This window comes from Pogona vitticeps, chromosome 1 (genome assembly GCF_051106095.1).
Source record: "Pogona vitticeps strain Pit_001003342236 chromosome 1, PviZW2.1, whole genome shotgun sequence".
NCBI classification, from domain to species: domain Eukaryota; kingdom Metazoa; phylum Chordata; class Lepidosauria; order Squamata; family Agamidae; genus Pogona; species Pogona vitticeps.
The window spans coordinates 124012469-124030871 of NC_135783.1; the positions used below are offsets into that span (position 1 = coordinate 124012469).

At 41.5% G+C, this 18403-nt stretch overlaps 1 protein-coding gene across 3 annotated transcripts in view; it reads left to right on the plus strand.

Moving 5' to 3' along the window:
* The window catches only part of KLHL31 (kelch like family member 31), a 39757-nt gene that overhangs the window by 7301 nt on the left and 14053 nt on the right, over positions 1-18403 (plus strand). Inside the window, exon 1 of one of the 3 annotated variants that reach the window (XM_020813833.3) lies at positions 14306-14636. The exons of the other annotated variants lie outside the window; for them this stretch is intronic. The gene's annotated coding sequence lies outside the window, so the exon portion shown is untranslated. Of the gene's footprint in view, positions 1-14305; positions 14637-18403 lie in introns of those variants that run through there. 3 annotated transcript variants of the gene reach the window in all.

The following is an 18403-nucleotide window of genomic DNA, read 5'->3' on the forward strand; positions in this document are numbered from 1 at the left end:
CTACTCCTGGCAATAGACAGAAAACATCAAAGTAACTAATAATTTGCTGCCGTTTTACACCATCTCATACTTGCCACCTGAGACAGCCACATCACTCGATACACATAGCACAGCTGACCTTGTGCCACACATTCCTTTCCTGTTCCTTCTGTGCTTGGGAACTTTTCATTTTTAATGTACAACAATACTGCACACTTTATAATAAGCAATGTAGGCTTGATTGACTGCATTTTTGAAGTGTGATGAACACCAGGGCAGCTAGACAGCGCCATGCAGAGCCACATAGAAAGATGCTACTACATCTAGAAAGGCCCACCATGAACCACCAAAGGACCATTTTCTAGAAGCTGTCTTGTGTGTTATGTATCATTTTTTTAAAGCCAGGTTGAGCTAAAGTGGCCACATACACATGTGTAATACAGATTACTTAAGAAAACAGGAAGGCATCACAGATACTGTATACACCCAAAATCAGATGCCACAGATTGACTTGAAATTTGCATGTACTGATCTATATCCAAAATCCTGTTGCATAGTGTAACTGACTCACCAAATCATTGTGGATTTAGTGAGTCAACTCCTCCATAAATTCCACTGATTCAAATGGATCTACTCGAATTATAACTTACTTTAACACAGTAAGTTGCAATGAAAGGAGGGCCATTTGAATCAACATAAGCCAGAGAAGAGCTGACTCACTAAATCTCCCTTGATTCAATATGCCCATTCAACTACAATTTAGTATACTGTACAAAGAAATGGGATTTTATGGCCATTATGTGCACATTTGGAACAAATACTATAAACAACTGGAGATGCCTTCAAATATAGGATTGTCCTCTGTGAAACTGGACACTTGGTAATTCTGTATCAAGAGCAATGTTCTGAAACATTGACAACAACATGTTGAAATTAAATCTGTTTACAAAATTTAAAGAGATCAGACTGAATAATCTCAGGAGAACTATTGTTCTGCTATTCAGAGTCAGCTTCTAAACAGAATTATAAGGAAACCTTCTCCCTTGTTGCTTAGTATTTCAGTCAGAAAGTATTTTGACATTTTAAAAAAAGTGTAAACAAGTTAATTACAGAACAAACATTTGGCATAATTTTTTTTTAAAGGCTAGGAAGATGAAGAAAAGCAGAGAGGAGTTTTTCTCCCCCTGGTGGGCAACTTCAGAAAGAAGTGAAATGCCTATTACAGTATTTCAAGAACTAACAACCATTTTTGGAGAGCAACACTATTTCCTAACTGTGTGGCAGCTTTTGCAGTGACTGCAGTATCAAAGCTGATATTCGAATTAGCTCCAGTATATAGATAAGATATTGTACAGCCAGCAAGAGTGCCAGATATATAGTTGTCACTTTAATTTTAGAGCAGAAAAGTATTAAATTTGCATCCTAAAAAAATTCATGTCAGACCCACTCTGCAAATAAATTTGTTCTACTGTTAGTCGAGCACTTGGGAAGAATAGCATTAGCCAGATTTGTCCAAAAGCACTTCCCTGTTTCTGTACAGGGAATACACACAGGGTCAACAACTGGTGGCCCTTAGGCTCAACGTTCATTCTTTCCTACTCTTATATCAAAGGACTCACTGACAGGTACACCGGGTCCCAAACTATCAATACAAGAGGAAGAATAAGAGGAATTGACTCTCATTGTTTTGTTATTATCTGTTTTGTTGTAACTTATAGTGGTTGGTTACCTTTTTGTGTATTTAAAGAAATTAGCTGGGAACCGATAGATTAAATTTTGGGTAATAGTGGCACTAGACACACATACAGAGAGAACACCTTTGGTCTCTACTGTATTCTTCCTTATCAGACCAGTCTTTTAGCAAAGCCAATTGCTAACTGGAGAAGAGGGAGGCAGGAAACACATTCTGAAAACACAGAAAAAGAAAGGCCACTATATCTGTATTCTGTTTTTATCACAATATTAAATCAGGAATGCTGTTCAGTCATTGCCTTTCAATAAGAACTCCCAAAGCAAATCTCCTTAGATCCAATGAGAATCACACTACTATTTATCTTCCTATTAAATCTAAGAAATACCAGGGAGAACCTTCCCACTATTAACACCGCTGGTTAGTTACCCACAGTGATCTGTTATCTGATTTAGCAAGTCCCCAACACACACATAGAATAAACCCAGATTTTGTAGCCATCCTTTTATGGGAAGTGCCTCTGGGCTCCCTCGCTCCCTCTCTCTAGAAAGCATGGAATAGCTGAGTCGGCAATGACATCAGCGCTATGTATGGGAATAGCGCAGGACAGACAGCTCCATTTACTTTGTACTATAAATGGGCAGTCTAAATGCCAGTAGCTAGACTGGGCCAAAAGAGAGAGAAAGAAAAACACTCCTGAATGCAGAAAAAGCCGATACCTGAGAACTATTAAGAGGTAATTCAAAGGTTGCTCCCAGCATAGAAAACCACTTTGACACAGAGAATTGTTCACAATCAGATGTCATCCAAGCACACCTTGGGAAAGTTGCTTTTCTGAACTATAACTTTGAGACTTTCCCAGCCTGCATGGCCTCTGCCAGCCAATACGGTTAGCCCTCTGCCCCATCCCTGAATATTTTGGGAGCTCATTCCATGAGTAGCTGTCTAGATAATGGTGGACCACTTCCAAGTACTCTATACCTAGTAAACCTTGGAAAGGGCCACCATGAATTTGAATTGAATTGATGACATATTATGTAAAAACTCCAGGAACAGTCAATCACAATTATAAAAACATTGACTGGTGTTACATAATAACAGATAAAAGTTTTAATCAAAAATCTAAGTATTAGCACAGTACATATGCTCTTCTAATATTGCCAATTTTTTGTATCTCTGATGATGTTATTTCTGGAATCTGCAACTGCTTGTACTACTGTTTAAAATTTCTTGATATTGTTCCCAAAGCCCCAATGATGATGGGGACCATTGTGGTATATCTCAACCACAAGCGAGATATTTCATCTGGCAGATCTCTGTAGTTTTGTTAGTTTTTTCCCTACTGTTACTGTGTTTATTATTACATTCATAAGCAGGAAATTTGTTACAAATAATTTTCACATCTGTGAAAACAGCAGAGTGCTCAAGTGAACTTTAGTTGACCTTGCCTTTGGCTTTTAAACTTTAGTTGGCCTTGTCTTTGATGCACGCCTTTTTAGAAATAACCCCCACTGCGTTCAGCAGGCCATACTTCTAGTAAGTCTGTAGAGGATTTGGCCCTCTGAAACAGTGATCAGCTGCAGGAATGTTTCCAGCTTGGTGTCCTCCCATCATCCCCAGACACCACAGTCATCCTAGCATGTTTCCAAATTTAAATGTAAATAGAGTTCAGTTCCCCACTGTGTTTCCTGTGAGTAGAGCCAGCCTGTGTGGTCTTGGGTAAGCTGCACAGTCCCAGGGCGCCCCCAGAAGAAGGGAAGGGCAAACCAGGTTTTCCAGGTATGCTCTACCTGGCAAACCCTGGAAAAGGCCGCCATATGTCAAAATTGATTTGACAGCACACTTGTTGTTGTTGTTGTTGTTGTTGTTGATACCACACTAGAGAAAGTACCAGCTTCAGCTGAAACCTTTAATTCCCCTCCTGCACTGTTCTCTCTCCTCCATCTCTTGTCCTTCTTTCCCCCTTGTTTCTTCTCTTCCCTCCATACCACACATTATACACCTTAGTGCTCACTGAGGTGTCTCCTCTCCACACCTCTCTTCCTTCCCCCAATATACCAGGGAGCAGAAACATTTCCTTCTCCCACTTCTGAATCTTTGGAAGAGCTCTGGGGCCTGCAGAGGAAAAAGAGAACATGCAGTTGGCTCAACAGAGGCCCTAGCATGTGAAGGAGTGGGGTTTTTTTAGGGCTGCTTCCTGTCTTGTTATTATTAAAAAAAAGAAGAGGATCAGGTAGTGCCTGAAGACGGCACTGCAAGCTATAGACACACGTTGATTTAAATGAATTCATTTCTTTTAAAAGACAAAATAACCCTGAAACGCCCACCCTTAAAATAACTTTAGCACCCTGCCGACTAGTTTGGTCAGTCGAACTGCAGGCCTGTGTTTTCAGAAGAATGTCGCCCCATCAAGCACAGTTCAAGGTTCATAGCACACTCTATCCAAACAGTGTCTTTGCCTGTAACGTTTCCTCCCCAGAGCTCGCTGGTTTTTCTAAGCTCCCACTTCAGCCTTCTCAAGTCGGTCAGGGGGACAAGGCAGGCATAACATCCAAGTCCACCTAAAACAATGGTTCCAAACTTTGGGTGCCCTTGGACTGCAACTCCCAGAAACACTAGCCTGCCCTAGCCTGGCTTCTGGGAGTTGCAATCCAAGAACACCTGAGTGGGGAAGCCAAGGTTGGGAACCACTAACCGAAAACATTTCTCAGAGGAGCAAATCACTGAAATTTGCATTTCTTCCTCCCAAAGCCACCTGTGCAGCTACTTCAGCACAATGGCTCTGACATTCCTTTGCTTGGATCCCAAGAGGTTATTTCCTAATTTGACTGAACAGTGAGAGAAACATGCAGAAGCCCATTTTAATGTTGTTTCATCTCAGCCACCCAAAGGTTCAGGTTGGAAACCTTGCTTGAACCTGCACCTCGCTCAAGGTTTGCTTGACTGCAAGCCACGGCCACAGAAAATAAGCTTACCTTCAAAACTAAATAAAGATTCCTGTACTTTCTTGAAATATCAAATGGATTTGGAAATGGCCGGAGAAGGAGAAAAAGAACATCATCATTAAATGCAGTTTCTATGACTAGCTGGTTGGTTCAAAAATTTGCTGAGACATATGACATATTAGCCTTTAAGAAGAACTAAAAAAATAAATTCTTACCAGGATAGCACCTTCTGCATTGAGCAAATGAAACATTTTTATTATAGATAAAAGTTCTCTTGGCTTTCCAGCACACATCACTTGAATACAACTGATAACTGTTTTTTTATATGTTTGCAATGGTCTCCCTTCCTACACAGCAGGAAAAAAACCCTACACAATATGATTCCAAAACATGAAAATAAAATGACAATAGCAAATAGTAATAATAAGAAGAATACCTTTTGAGGATTTTGAGTATGGCTGAGATCTTCTTTCAGCGCTAAAACTCTCTGTACCACACTCCCAGTCTCTGCCATGTTGACAGAGTTCCCAGGTCCTACCTAGAGGTCAGCTCACACAGCTAGTGCAGTGAGAAGAACCCGGGAAACCTCCATGGTTTAGCTTCCTTCCAGCTGCCACTTTTTAAAGCGGATTGTTTAATACCATAGGTGTTGCCTTAACTTTTTCCAGCCTCCCTTCAATGAATCAAGGAGAATTTAAGCATTTCTCTGTATTAAAATCAGGTAAGCAAGAGTTTTGACCAAACTCCAGGAGGCAGTGGAAGGCAGGAGGGCCTGGCGTGCTCTGGTCCATGGGGCCACGAAGAGTCGGACACGACTAAACAACAAGAAGCAAGAGTTACAGGTTACTCTTGCTTGTCCACTTCATGATGTATCACTCTGAGAATGAAATGTTTATGTTACTCTGTGGACTTTGGAGTGGTTAAATTTTGCTCCTGCTGCCTCTTCTTACCCTTGACTATGCCTGGTGAGGCCCATAAGAGTTAAAGGCCAAAATAACTGGATGCCAAACATTTTTCATGCCTGGTATAGAGAAAATGGTCAAATAAGGATCAGTAATACTTACAAACATTCCTCTCTTTTTTTCAGACTTCAGCTCCCAGAATTCTCCAGCCAACATGACCACAGATCATACTGACTGAAGAACTGTAGGAGTTATGTAGGTGTACTTTAAAATGTTGATCAGTCTATGACAAACATACGGTACTAAAGCTTCAAACTCCTCTGATATCTTTAAAAATGGAATACAGTTTTTCAGGTCATAATCTTCCAAATAAATTTTTGGTACATGATGAACTGCATATGTTTCCTAAGAGTTTTTTCAGAACCAGAGCCTCTCTCTATTGCCACAGCAGTGGGCTCCATGGCTCTTAAATTGCCCACAGACGTATTTTTTTCCTGGTTCTACTGAACCTCCCATTCTATTGTAGATATAATTTGACATCGTGACATGGGAAGAAGAAGACTCCGCCATTTGTATTTTCCAGGACAGAATGTTTCAAGGTTGCTGCTGTATTACAGAAATGATGCACACTTCCTCAGATAAGCACATTTATAGCAAATCATTTCCTTGGTGAAATGTCTACAGAGCTATGGAGCCAGTCTGGAAAGATATGTGCCAAGGTATGACCAACAGGGCAAGAAACAAGCCAAGATAGACCATACACATGACACAGGGTGTGGTGGTGATGATGGTGATGGCAGTTGCAAAATTAGAAGGTAGGAGATTCTGGACTGTTCTGCCTGGGGAAAATGATTATTTGCCTGGAATCCTGGAAGAAGGGATCAGAGATTGGCAAAATTACTTTTATGCACTATAAGAACTAGAATCTGCTAGCTACTGGCCTTGCTGGCTGGGGGAATTCTTAAAGCTGGTATTCAAAAAAGGAATTTAATGAAGCTCTGGGGAACACAGAACAGGAATTATTGTTGTTGTTGTAATTTAGAAGGTCTTACTTGTAAATTATATTTATGAAGCTAAGGAGATAGTAACTCTATGATTAGACAAGAGATTGAAACCTTTGTAAATTGCCTGAAGAAAACATATGATACAAAAGCAATAAAATTAAACTACGGTTGTGTTCTGTACAATGTGTTCTCTCTCTGTGTGTGTGTTTTTAAATAATATGTTATATGATCTTATTCACTAAATGTTTGGAGCATAGGTGGACAATGTAGCTTCCCAAACAAAGTTTGAAAATAACTAGTTCTTGTAACTAGTTACTTCTTGTGCTATTATTAACTTCCTTATGACTTTCAGATGTTACTTTTAAAGGGGACTTTAAAGTATTTGTAGGGGCATTTTATCTTCATGTTTTCCAGTTTCATGCCATTTCTGATCAATTTTGTGACATATACTATTTTGCTGTGGAGCCAGAGGTTGCAAGTTCAATTCCCCACCATGCCTCCTGCAAATAGAGCCAGCCTGTGTGGCCTTGGGCAAGCTGCACAGTCCGGAAAAAGGGAAGGGTAAACCACTTCTGAGTATTCTGAACTGAGTTGCCATAAGTCAGAAGTGACTTGACAGCGTCTGATTATTATTAGGCCAAGGATTTTTATGATATTTCTTAAATCTTTATTTATTTATTTATTTATTTATTTATTTATTTATTTATTTATTTACAATATTTTTTAGCCGCACCATTGCCAGTGGCTTCTGGGCGGCGTACAACATTAAAACCTAAAAACATTAAAAACATTTTAAGAAACAGTATAAAATACCATATATTAAAATATTTCTTAAAACAATTAAAACATTAAAATTAATGTAAATTAAAATGTTTATGAGTAATCTGATGAGAATTATGTGGGTTTTATTTTGCCTGAAATGTCATATTTTGATCTTTTTAAAAATGTGCTTGTCAATTTTCTGCTTAATTTTGTAATAAATGTTTTATTTTTAATCATATTTTGGTCATCGGCAACCCTCCCAATGAATTCAACATGCCGAAAAGTAGATGTTCAGCAAGTGTAAAATTATGGCGTTTTGCTCAAGAGTTTGGGGAGCAGATTTTCAGTCGTGATGGTGATATTTTGTTTTGTAAATTGTGTGAAGTTAACGTGTCAGCCCAAAAGCATTTTCATATTCAACAACTTTGTGATACCATGAAACACAGGAGTTGTTTAGCAAGATTTATCTTTGCTGAGAACAGGCAACATCTCATTTTTGAGAGAGTTTCTTCTTCAACTGCAGATTCATCCAGTACCCATTCAGAATTTTGTAAGAATCTCTATACAATTATGGTTATGCAAATATTCCTTTAAAGAAATTAGATAGTGTTAGCCTCGGACACTTCTTGGAGAAGTACACCAGTCACCCAATTCCAAAGGAATCAGCTGTAAGGAAAAATGCATTCTCTGCTTGCTATGAAGATGCATTAGGAAATATAAGACCTGCCATTGACAACAATAGGATATGGGTTTCAAAAGATGAAACAAGCGATGTGAATGGAAAATTTGTAGCTGATGTTATTATTGGCACTCTGAAATGTAACAAGCCTGGTGAAATATTTCTTCTAACATATGATACTTTCCAAAAAGTAAACAATCCCACTATTGCCAAAGAGCCCCCAAAAAACCCACAACAACCAATTCCACTATTGCTATGCTGCTGTTAATCTTCCTTCATCAAGATTGTACAAGATTCCTTTTCTGAAACCTTTGCTGGAAACTTGGCCTATATAAACAATAACTTCAGTGGATTACCAAGAGCAATCGGCTGGCTTGAAAGTGTAGGGATGGAACTTAGTGATACATCAAAAATTGTGAAACAAACAGGGTGATTTAACACTTTGCAAAATAAGTAACATTATAAACAGACTTGAAGCAAAATTTGATGACTTCAAGACAGAATTTTCTCCAGCTGAGTTGGCTTTTTCAGATTTGTTCCTATAACCTCCTGTGATGTTGAACGGACTTTCTCCAGATACAAGAATATGCTGATGGACAACAGAAAGGGTTTTGAGTGTGATAACCTCAAGATGCATGTGATCATTCAATGCAGTTCTGCTGTCGACAGAAACTATGACCATTTTACACTCACGTTCGTTTGATTCCTTCAATACTGGCCCTTCTGTACTGGAAGTGAAGAAGAACAAAACTTTCAGTTTTTAACTGTGTGTATAGGAACAGATTTTAAAAAAATTGGACACTAATTTCAGCAAAATGTAAAGTCATATTTTTTTAACTGGCCATAATAGAACGATTTTAAGGTCATAAATGCTTGCATATTTCTGACATTGTTAAGTCATAGAAATCCTCACCTGTACTATGTATTTTCATGGTGCAATATCAGATGTGGCCACTAGAGTATTTCCCTCTATTATTCTGGCTCACAGAAGGCACAGCGAGGAACAAAACTTCCAACCTCTGGCCCTGAAGCTGGATACCTAACTTACTGAGCTATCCAGCCAAAGCATTACTTAAGGACTATAAATTACAGGCCTTTTTGTCTTCTGAAAGTGCTCTTAAACAACATGTCTATCTTTATTTCCATGGCAGGAACATTCTGCTCGTGTATTATATGCTAATATTTCCTTATATACATCATGTTGACTTGTTAGTATTGCTGCATTTTCCCTTTTTATATTTCCTATGCTTTATTCAAGCTCTATGCTGGACTTAGATTCCCTGGGGTGAAGATTCCTTACTAGAAAAACCTGCCTACTTTGAATTCCCTGCCCCTGGAAAGGAGACAAAACTGCTATGGAAAGAGCCTATCTGTGACAGTAAATTCCCCACCCCCACCCCGATGCGAATGTAGTGCCTCTTGGACAAAGCATGAATGGGAGATTAGCATAATTAACCCACTCTCATCGCACACTGCCCCTTACATGGAAGAGGCAAGCATGTTGTTGTTGTTTAGTCAATAAGTTGTGTCCGACTCTTTGTGACTCCATGGACCAGAGCGCGCCAGGCCCTCCTGTCTTCCACTGCCTCCCGGAGTTGGGTCAAATTCATGTTGGTGGCTTTGATTACACTGTCCAGCCATCTCGTCCTCTGTCGTCCCCTTCTCCTTTTGCCTTCACACTTTCCCAACATCGAAGTCTTTCCCAAGGAGTCTTCTCTTCTCATGAGATGGCCAAAGTACTGGAGCCTCAGCTTCAGGATCTGTCTTTCCAGTGAGCACTCAGGGTTGATTTCCTTCAGGTTTGTTCTCCTTGCAGTCCAGGGGACTCTCAAGAGCCTCCTCCAGTACCACAATTCAAAAGCATCAATTCTTCGATGGTCAACCTTCTTTATGGTCCAGCTCTCACTCCCATACATCACGACAGGAAAAACCATAGCTTTGACTATGTGGACCTTTGTTGGCAAGGTGATGTCTCTGCTTTTTAAGATGCTGTCTAGGTGTGTCATCACTTTCCTGCCATGAAGCAAGCGTCTTTTAATTTTGGGGCTGCTGTCTGCATCTGCAATGATCATGCCTCCATATCTTTCCCTTCTACGTGCTAGGAGGTGATGGGACCAGCCTTATCCTCCAATCTTCTTTTAAGCCCCATGTTTTGTTCTCCAGTTCCCCTCAGTCCCAGCCAGGGATGGAAAAGAATGTCAAAGCTATACTTTGGAGGACTAACATTTCCCCAGCCCTGTTTTAAAGTCACCTAAGGATGTGATACCACAGCAGGACAAATATGGATTGATCTGCTGCAATTTGCAGCCATGGAAATCAGGCTTCCTGGGTGAATTCTCTTTAGCCGTCCAGATGTGCATGGGACAAAAGGAGCAGAAGCGGAATCATGTTGAAAACCTATTATCTCCAGGCTGACTCCCCTATCTCCTCATCACTATCCCATTACTCCCCACTACTATCCTGCTGTGGTGCCACTTTTGACTGTACCCCATTCCTCCTTCCTGAAGAGGGAGAATGCTTCACATTTTTTCCTAACTGGCTGGCAGGGAAGGCTGGATGATCTCTTGAGTTTACTGCTTGTCCTTTTCCACCTGGGTGTGTGTGTGGGGCAGACAGGTGGGTAGGCAGCTGCTCACAACCTCGGGAAGGGGAAATGATGGGTCCCCTGTATGCATCTGCCCCTGCTTCTGTTGTCTCCTGCAGTTCTGGACCGCTACAGTAGATGCTGCATGAACAAAGTCCTAACTGTTAGAGTTTTGTTTGCAATCTCACATGCTGTCTGTGGTTTGTGTGATCGGGAGACTTTTCTGGGCTGGGGCGATTGTTTATCCAGCACTAACTGATAGTTCCTTCCAGCCTTTGATTTCAAAAATAGCCCCTGTGTGCTGCTTGTGCATACCAAAAAGGAATTTTATCAGAAATTCAAAGCTCTGCAACACTAACAAGTACAGTACTGATTGGCATTCTCTCCCCCTCTCCCTCCCCCCCCCCCCCCGCTGCATGCTTTAACATTTGGATTGCCCTTTTTTCACAAGCACTTTTGGGTGATTTCACTGGTATTTGTCCCACTGTTTGGTCTGCTGGGGGGGGGCAGGAGAGAGAGATAGGCTAGGGCACTGCTTTTTCCAGTGCCAGAGTGACCCAGCTTGTCCTCGGAGCCTTCCTACCTGCACCTTACTGGCTCTCTGGCAGGGGCTTCTCTTTTTCATTGCTCCATTTTGGTTGGTTTCCAGGATGTGCAATCACTGGGATTGAATCAAAGTGGAAATTCCTGCTTTAAATAGCCCATCCGGTTTCAGTTTTCTGATATTGTTAAGCTTAGCCACTTAATGATACTGGGAAATTAAAAACTTCCTTTGCTCCTCTGTGGAGGTCAGACCAGGGGGGGGGGGGACGACAAAGTTTTTTAAAAAGCACAAATGTACCCTACCTTTTTTGGGGGGGGCACATTTAAATTAAAAGCTTCCTTCCAGAAGGAGATAGGAGGGGGTTCGGGTGTGTGTGTGCTTTCTTTCTTTTCTTCTTTTTTTTAAAGGGAGGCAGACCAAATAAGGTCACTTGAGATGTGTATGCCGTATGGATACAAGTATCACACCAAATGGTACACTGGACCTTTGCTTGACTTTAAGAAACCCTGTTCAACCCAATCCAGTGGGCTCCACTTGGGTCATCTAAGCCAAGCCCTTTCTCTGTGAAATATTTCTGGAAGCACAGCTGCCTCCAGAATGATAGATCATATCTCCTGTGTCATTCAATGAGTAAACACAAGACAGGAAGAAGACGGCAAGGCAGAAAAATACTGTATAACAAATCTAGTTCTGTGAAGGTAGGAGGGTCCCTTCCCCCCCCCCCCCATGCATACGTGTGCAAGAAATACTGCAGCCAAACTGTGATCTCTCTGCCAAGCTGTATATTTCTTACTTACTCTTCTGACACACCTTACAGACTGTGAAAGGATCCTCTGTCTGTCCCGTCTGAGGTGCTGTCAACTGATGGCCACTTGAAAGGTATTTTGTTTGTTTGGGTTCGGTCTGCTGAAGATTAAATTCAGTTTACAGTAGTGGAGGATACAGTAAACAGTGTTTAGTAGCTTGCAAAGGAATGGCCACAGTCAGAGTCAAAATGCGCTCGACCTGCATTGACCTTACGGAAGACAAGGCCTTGCCAGGACCTACTTAACTGCTGGCTCACACCCTTTGCCATCAAGGGAACTCATGATCCTTCCTCAGTTGGTATGTGTTAGCTGCTCACAAGGTCTCTGCTCAGGCCCCAGACATTTCTAACAACACAAACAAGGAAACCTCTTTAGGGCTGCTCTGCAGAACACTTTTGTCCGGAGCTACAGAGGTTCAACGGCCCCGATTTTTCTACAGAAATCTGACCACTGAAGAAATGGAGAATGATAGGTGCTGTGGAAAAGGACCACACTTCGTTTGGTGAAAGGGAATACAGGATTCTGAGGATTTTATTAAACACAGCTTCTACAGGTTTCTTGTTCCGTGGCATCAAGTCAGAACTGACTTATAGCGACCTTAGTAGGGCTTTCAAGGTACTGTACGTGAGGTATTTAAAGAGTAGTTTTACCAGCTTCTGTTTCCCCACCCCCCCACCCCCTCGAGTTTCCATGGTCAGTGGAGATTCAAATCCTGTTCTCCAGAGTACTAGTCTGTCACTCGACCCACTACATCATACTGGGAATGGACAATTTACCCCAGCATATTTAGAAAGCCTGTGGCATCCTGACCTTACAAACATTTGCTGTGCATGCTGAGCATTCAGGAAGAGAATTAATTGGCCTTCTTAGTTACTTTGCTCACACTACAGAATTACTTTCCAAACAAAGCTCATTCAGTCCATTCCTCAATACACAAATTAAGAGGTTAATATAGAAAGAAAATGGAAAGGAGCTCTTGCTATTGTTGCTGTTTATTGCTGTAGTCTTATTTTATGGTGCTCCTGCTATTAAAAGGGACGTGGTGGCGCTGCGGGCTAAACCGCAGAAGCCTGTGCAGCAGGGTCAGAAGACCAAGCAGTCGTAAGATCGAATCCACGCGACGGAGTGAGCTCCCGTCGCTTTGTCCCACCTCCCGCCAACCTAGCGGTTCGAAAGCATGCAAATGTGAGTAGATAAATAGGGACCACTTCGGTGGGAAGGTAACACCGTTCTGTGTCTAAGTCGCACTGGCCATGTGATCACAGGAGATTGTCTTCGGACAAAAACACTGGCTCTATGGCTTGGAAACGGGGATGAGCACCGCCCCCTAGAGTCGAACACGACTGGACAAAAATTGTTAAGGGGAACCTTTACCTTTACCTTTACCTGCTATTATTGGGTTGTTAGAGGAACAGTGGGGAAATCTTGGCAAGGGTCTTCTGAATTTGCTTTCATGCCAGCTTCCAGAAGAGCAAGGGGCAAAGAAATCCAACCTTCTGTCATGGGTGGAAAGCCTGTCTTCCTCCAGATGTCCTCGGGCTGTATATCCCAGCATATAATATCATAATTGGCCATGGAGACTGCGATTCAATGTCTAGATGACAGCCTGTCCATTATTGACAGGTAGGTCAGTTGGTGAATAAATCAATAGATACAGTCACACATGTCATGTACTTGCTGTAGCAGGTTGCAGCTTCTAGATGCCACAAGTCCCTTCACTGGTTTTGCTGGAACAGACTAACACAGATGCTCCTTAAAAAATACATACGATCATCAGAGGAGGCCCTCCTCTCCATCCCATTGCCAGCACAGGCACAGCCGATGGAGACACAAGAGAGGGCCTTCTCTGTGGCTGCTCCGAGGATATGGAAGGCTCTCCCTCAGGAGGTCAGGTTGCCCCCCCCATTCCCTTTTCTCCTTCTGCCCACAGCTGAGCCCCATCTTTTCAGGCAGACTTTCAGCAATCATGAGTGAGTCCTTGAGTGCCATTTTTTTTTCAGTTTAGGTGGTTTTAAATATTTTACATGTTTTTCATTGTCCACTGTATTTTAATCAGCTGCATAGTTTAATTGTTTTTAATGTATAACATATTGTACTACCAGATAGGCGGGGTATAAATCAAATAAATAAATAAATAAATAAATAAATAAATAAATAAATAAATAAATAAATAAATAAATAAATAAATAAATAAATAAATATCGACCCATTAATGCAATACACTATTCTGGGTGTTTTTCGGTAGTTAAAATCAAACAAACAGACAAAAACAAAATGGCAAAAGTGTATAAAGCTCACACACATCACTGTATTTGTAATAGTTCCTAGTAAAGGCACTGCCTATTTATGGGTATTGGATTTTGGATTGATGTACAGTATCATTTTGCATCCCTTATTCTACTGCTTTTATCCACACGTATGGCTCCTTACATTTACATGAAATTCAAAGACCAGTTAACACAGGAAACATAAACCCACTGGGTGACAGGGCAGCCGGAGAGGAGAGGAGGGGTCTCTTTGGAGTGCCCCAGAGCGCAGGCTCCACTCTCCCTCTCTCCCTCCCTCCCTCCCTCCTTCTCTGTCTCTCTCTCTCTCTGTCAACCCACAGTGGCAGCAGCAGGTTCACACTGGAAACTTCATTGCTAGGACTTCCCAGGTGAAATTTCCAATCCCCCCCTGCCTTTTCTCATTTTCACGAGACATTTTGCTGGGGATCCTGGGAAGATTATTTCCTGAGAAGGGTAAGGCAATTCTAATGCTGTTTGTACTGAATCTGATTTCTTTCTCATGTTCCTAAGAAGTGGCTTTGATTTTTGGTTTGGTCTCTTCCCCCCCCCCCCCCACATCCCCTGCACTTTGTATTTAAGACCTGAAATGTCCTTTGAAATTTGCTTACTTGAATTACTGCTAAGCTATAAAATCTGCTATGTCTGTCAAAAGGCCATAGACACTCGAGTTAGAGGAGACCTTTCTTTCACTGTGTTTTGCTGAGCCGTTGATGCAGCTTAACTTGGTGGGTGTTTTATGTAAGGAAGCCCCCCCTCATGAGTCTGAACCAGATTTCACGGGACTGCCATTTTCCCCATGAGCATATCCTGACTTTTACAAAGTTATGAATGAAGGACGGTGCTCAGAAATCTTGATGAAATCATTATATGAAAAACGGAACAGCAAACTCTTAAACAGACCCCAGGCTAGGTATCCGGCTATATTTAAAAGCTTGTTTTCCTTGGCAAAGAGCCTCCAGTTTAGACAGCTGAGACCATTTAAATGTATCTGAAGTACCTTAACTATTCTGGACTTGTGGCAGTGAAATTTAAATGGAACTGATCCTAACCACCATGTGGAAGTGGCTGCGAATATTGGGGGTGGGGGGGCAGGGTTAGGGGGCAAAGAAGGAGATCCCAAAGAAAGAAACACACTTTAAACTGGCTGTGTCTTAAAATGGTAAGTGGCGTTAGGGCTGGAGAGGACTGCTATTATTGGAAATCTCTGATAGGTTTCAACAGATGCAGCAGGAGGAATGCAGCTGGGCGGGGAGGAGCAGCTGATCCACCACGCTGGCAAAGCAACCTTCTGGGGTCTCGGCTGTTCGCTCTGGCGTGCTGGCAACACCGATGCTGGTAACGCGCACAGTTCTCCAGCAGGAGAGGGAGTAGTGGGAACCAGGCTCCCTCTCAGAGACATACTCACCATACCTGTCTGTCCTTAAAACGCTGAAGAGTGCATTTTCTAAAAACCTGACATGACGTCCTTCAGCAAGAAAGCAATAACCTCTTTACTCACCAGTTTAGAGAAAATTATATCCTTGTTTATTTTTTTAAAAAAAATTATTTAGATTCATGCTTCCTTTAAAGCCTACTGGCACTTATTTGAGGGTGCATATACTTTCATCTTGTTTTTGAACGTATACATGAAATTCAACAAATCACATCCAACATAAATATATTTATTTTATTTAACATGGGTTTTTTTTTTCATATTTCTCTCACCCATCCTCTAGAGATCTTGTAAGGCATGTCATTGTCATGAAGTTGAACTTCATGGGTGAATGGGAATTACAACCCAGACCCTAGACCTACTTCTTAACTCTTATTAAGAGCCTCGTGGCGCAGTGGTTAAACAACTGTACTGCAGCCAAAACTGTGCTCATGACCTGGGGTTCAATCCCAGGTAGCCGGCTCAAGGTTGACTCAGCCTTCTATCCTTCCGAGGTCGGTAAAATGAATAAACAGCTTGCTGGGGGGGGGGGGCAATGTGTAGCCTGCATAATTAACTTGTAAACTGCCCAGAGAGTGCTTGAAGTGCTATGGGGTGGTATATAAGGAGCACACGTTGCCTTTGGCTTTTTTCCCCCTTATACAAAGGCAGAAGTTGGAAAAATTATCTTGTCTGACAACATCTTCCACAATCCCCCAGCCAGCTCAGCTGATGGCCATGTTGACTCAGAGATTTTGGAAGCTGTTGTCCAAAAGAGTAATGTGTTCCAGCTCTGTTTGCAGAACATCACATCCTGTGGTTCACACATATGGGCATTGCAATGTGCGGTCCTTTACCACTCCAGTATCCCTGATAAGGCAACAGAGAAACCCATATGGACTGTGCAGAGGTTGCATACCTGGATCCTTGTCCAATGGAGAAAAAGCAGCTGTTTTTTCACGGAATGTTCCCCATGGTTCTGATTGCTTAGCAGAACATCCAACTATGGTCAAGTCAGGCCACACGGATACATTATACATTTTGAGAGAACTGGGAATCAACCCTGTATTAATTACTCAGGACTGCCTTTGGCTGATTTTAAGGTGGTATAAAACAGACAAAACAAGATCAACTGCACGTAGCTTGCCGAAGGAGTAGGCATGGGACTGGGTTTTGTGAAGGAGTTCAATGTTCTTTCAAATCCTCGATTGCTACATAGTTTGTGAGCATAAAATAAGAAAGTAGTTCATTTCCACCAAGTAGAAACACAGCGTGTGTTGAAATGTGTGCATGGCTCTGGCACAGGCAAATTGTAGAAGTATTATAGATGTGAGGAGCAGTTATCTGAACCTGTTCTTAGAGATCTGTTTTCTCATGCTTACTTCTTTACTTGCATTGCAATAAACTTATGGGAGGGGAAGCGAAAGCAAATCTTTTGCTTACAATTGTTATTTAAAAGACCTGTTCCACCCAGTCTAATAAATTAAATTTAAGAGAGAACATCCATGTACACAGTTTTAATTATTATTACAAATGTTGTATGCTGCTTTTTCTGGCATTCAAGATGGTCAAAGTCATTTGATCAATGTAATAGAAAACCAGATTAAAAAAATAAAGGCAACTTAAAACAAATAGTTTTAAAAAGCAACTAAGAATCCTTAAACATTCAACCAATACAGTACAATGATGTCTCGACTTATGAACGTCCCGACTTACGACCATTTCGAGTTACAACCAGCTCCGGCTGCAAAATTTTGCTTCAGCTTGCAGCCAGAGCTTTGAGTTGCGACCAGAAAAAGGCAGGGGGAAAAGGCGGGGAATTCAAATTTGCTAACCATTGGTAGGCGAAGAAGCTGCTTCTTTGTAGCTCTTTCGCCCCAACGGTTAGAGTGAGTGCGTCGGAGGAGGCTTGGGACTGCCTGGTAAGGTAAGGTGCTGCTTTCTGCTTTTTAAAAACTGTTCTGGGTGGGTTTTGCAGGGCGGGTTTGGTCTGGAGGGGTTATGTTTCTGTGCTGTGTTGTTGTTTTGTGTTTTTTTGGTGATTTTTTTTTTTTGCCGCCCCAGCGCCTTCTGATGCGGCTTGCTCTGTTGTTTATTTTTGGTTTGGTTTTGTTTTTAAGCCCCAGCGCCTTCAGGGCTTGCTCTGTTGCTATTTTTTGTTTTTTGTTTTTCAGCCCCAGCGCCTTATTTTTGTTTTTTTGTTTTGTGTTTTGTTTTGTTTTGTTTTTTGTTTTTAAGCCCCAGAACCTGCTCCGTTTTTTTTCAGCCCCAGTGCTATGGGTCTTGCAGTGTTTTATTTTTATTTTATTTTTGGGGGGTATTTTTTTCCTTCTGGGATGAATGAATTGCATTCCAATGCATTTCAATAGGAAATGGTGCTTCAACTTACGACCATTCGAGTTATGACCATCTTCTGGAATGGATTATGGTTGTAAGTCGAGGCACCACTGTATAATAAAACAACCAACCAGTACAAAGACATCAGGGGATATCAATAAAATATTGGTATTCATTCAGCATTATATGAAGCTAAGATAAAGCCACCACAGATTCACTGTGGAAGGTGGGGTCAGAAACAAGCACCCAGGTCTGTATTTTCCACTATCTAGAATCCATATTCCAAAATTATTTGAATACATACATAGTTCAGTGGAGGTAGAGCGAGAAGTTTGTACAGAATTGAGATGTAGCAAAATCTTACGTAATAGAATTGAAAATAATCACATACCATACTCTTATCAAACTTGAAATTCTGGGCTACACCAAAGCTCTGGATATTTAAAGGCTGTAAAATAATCTGGTATAACCT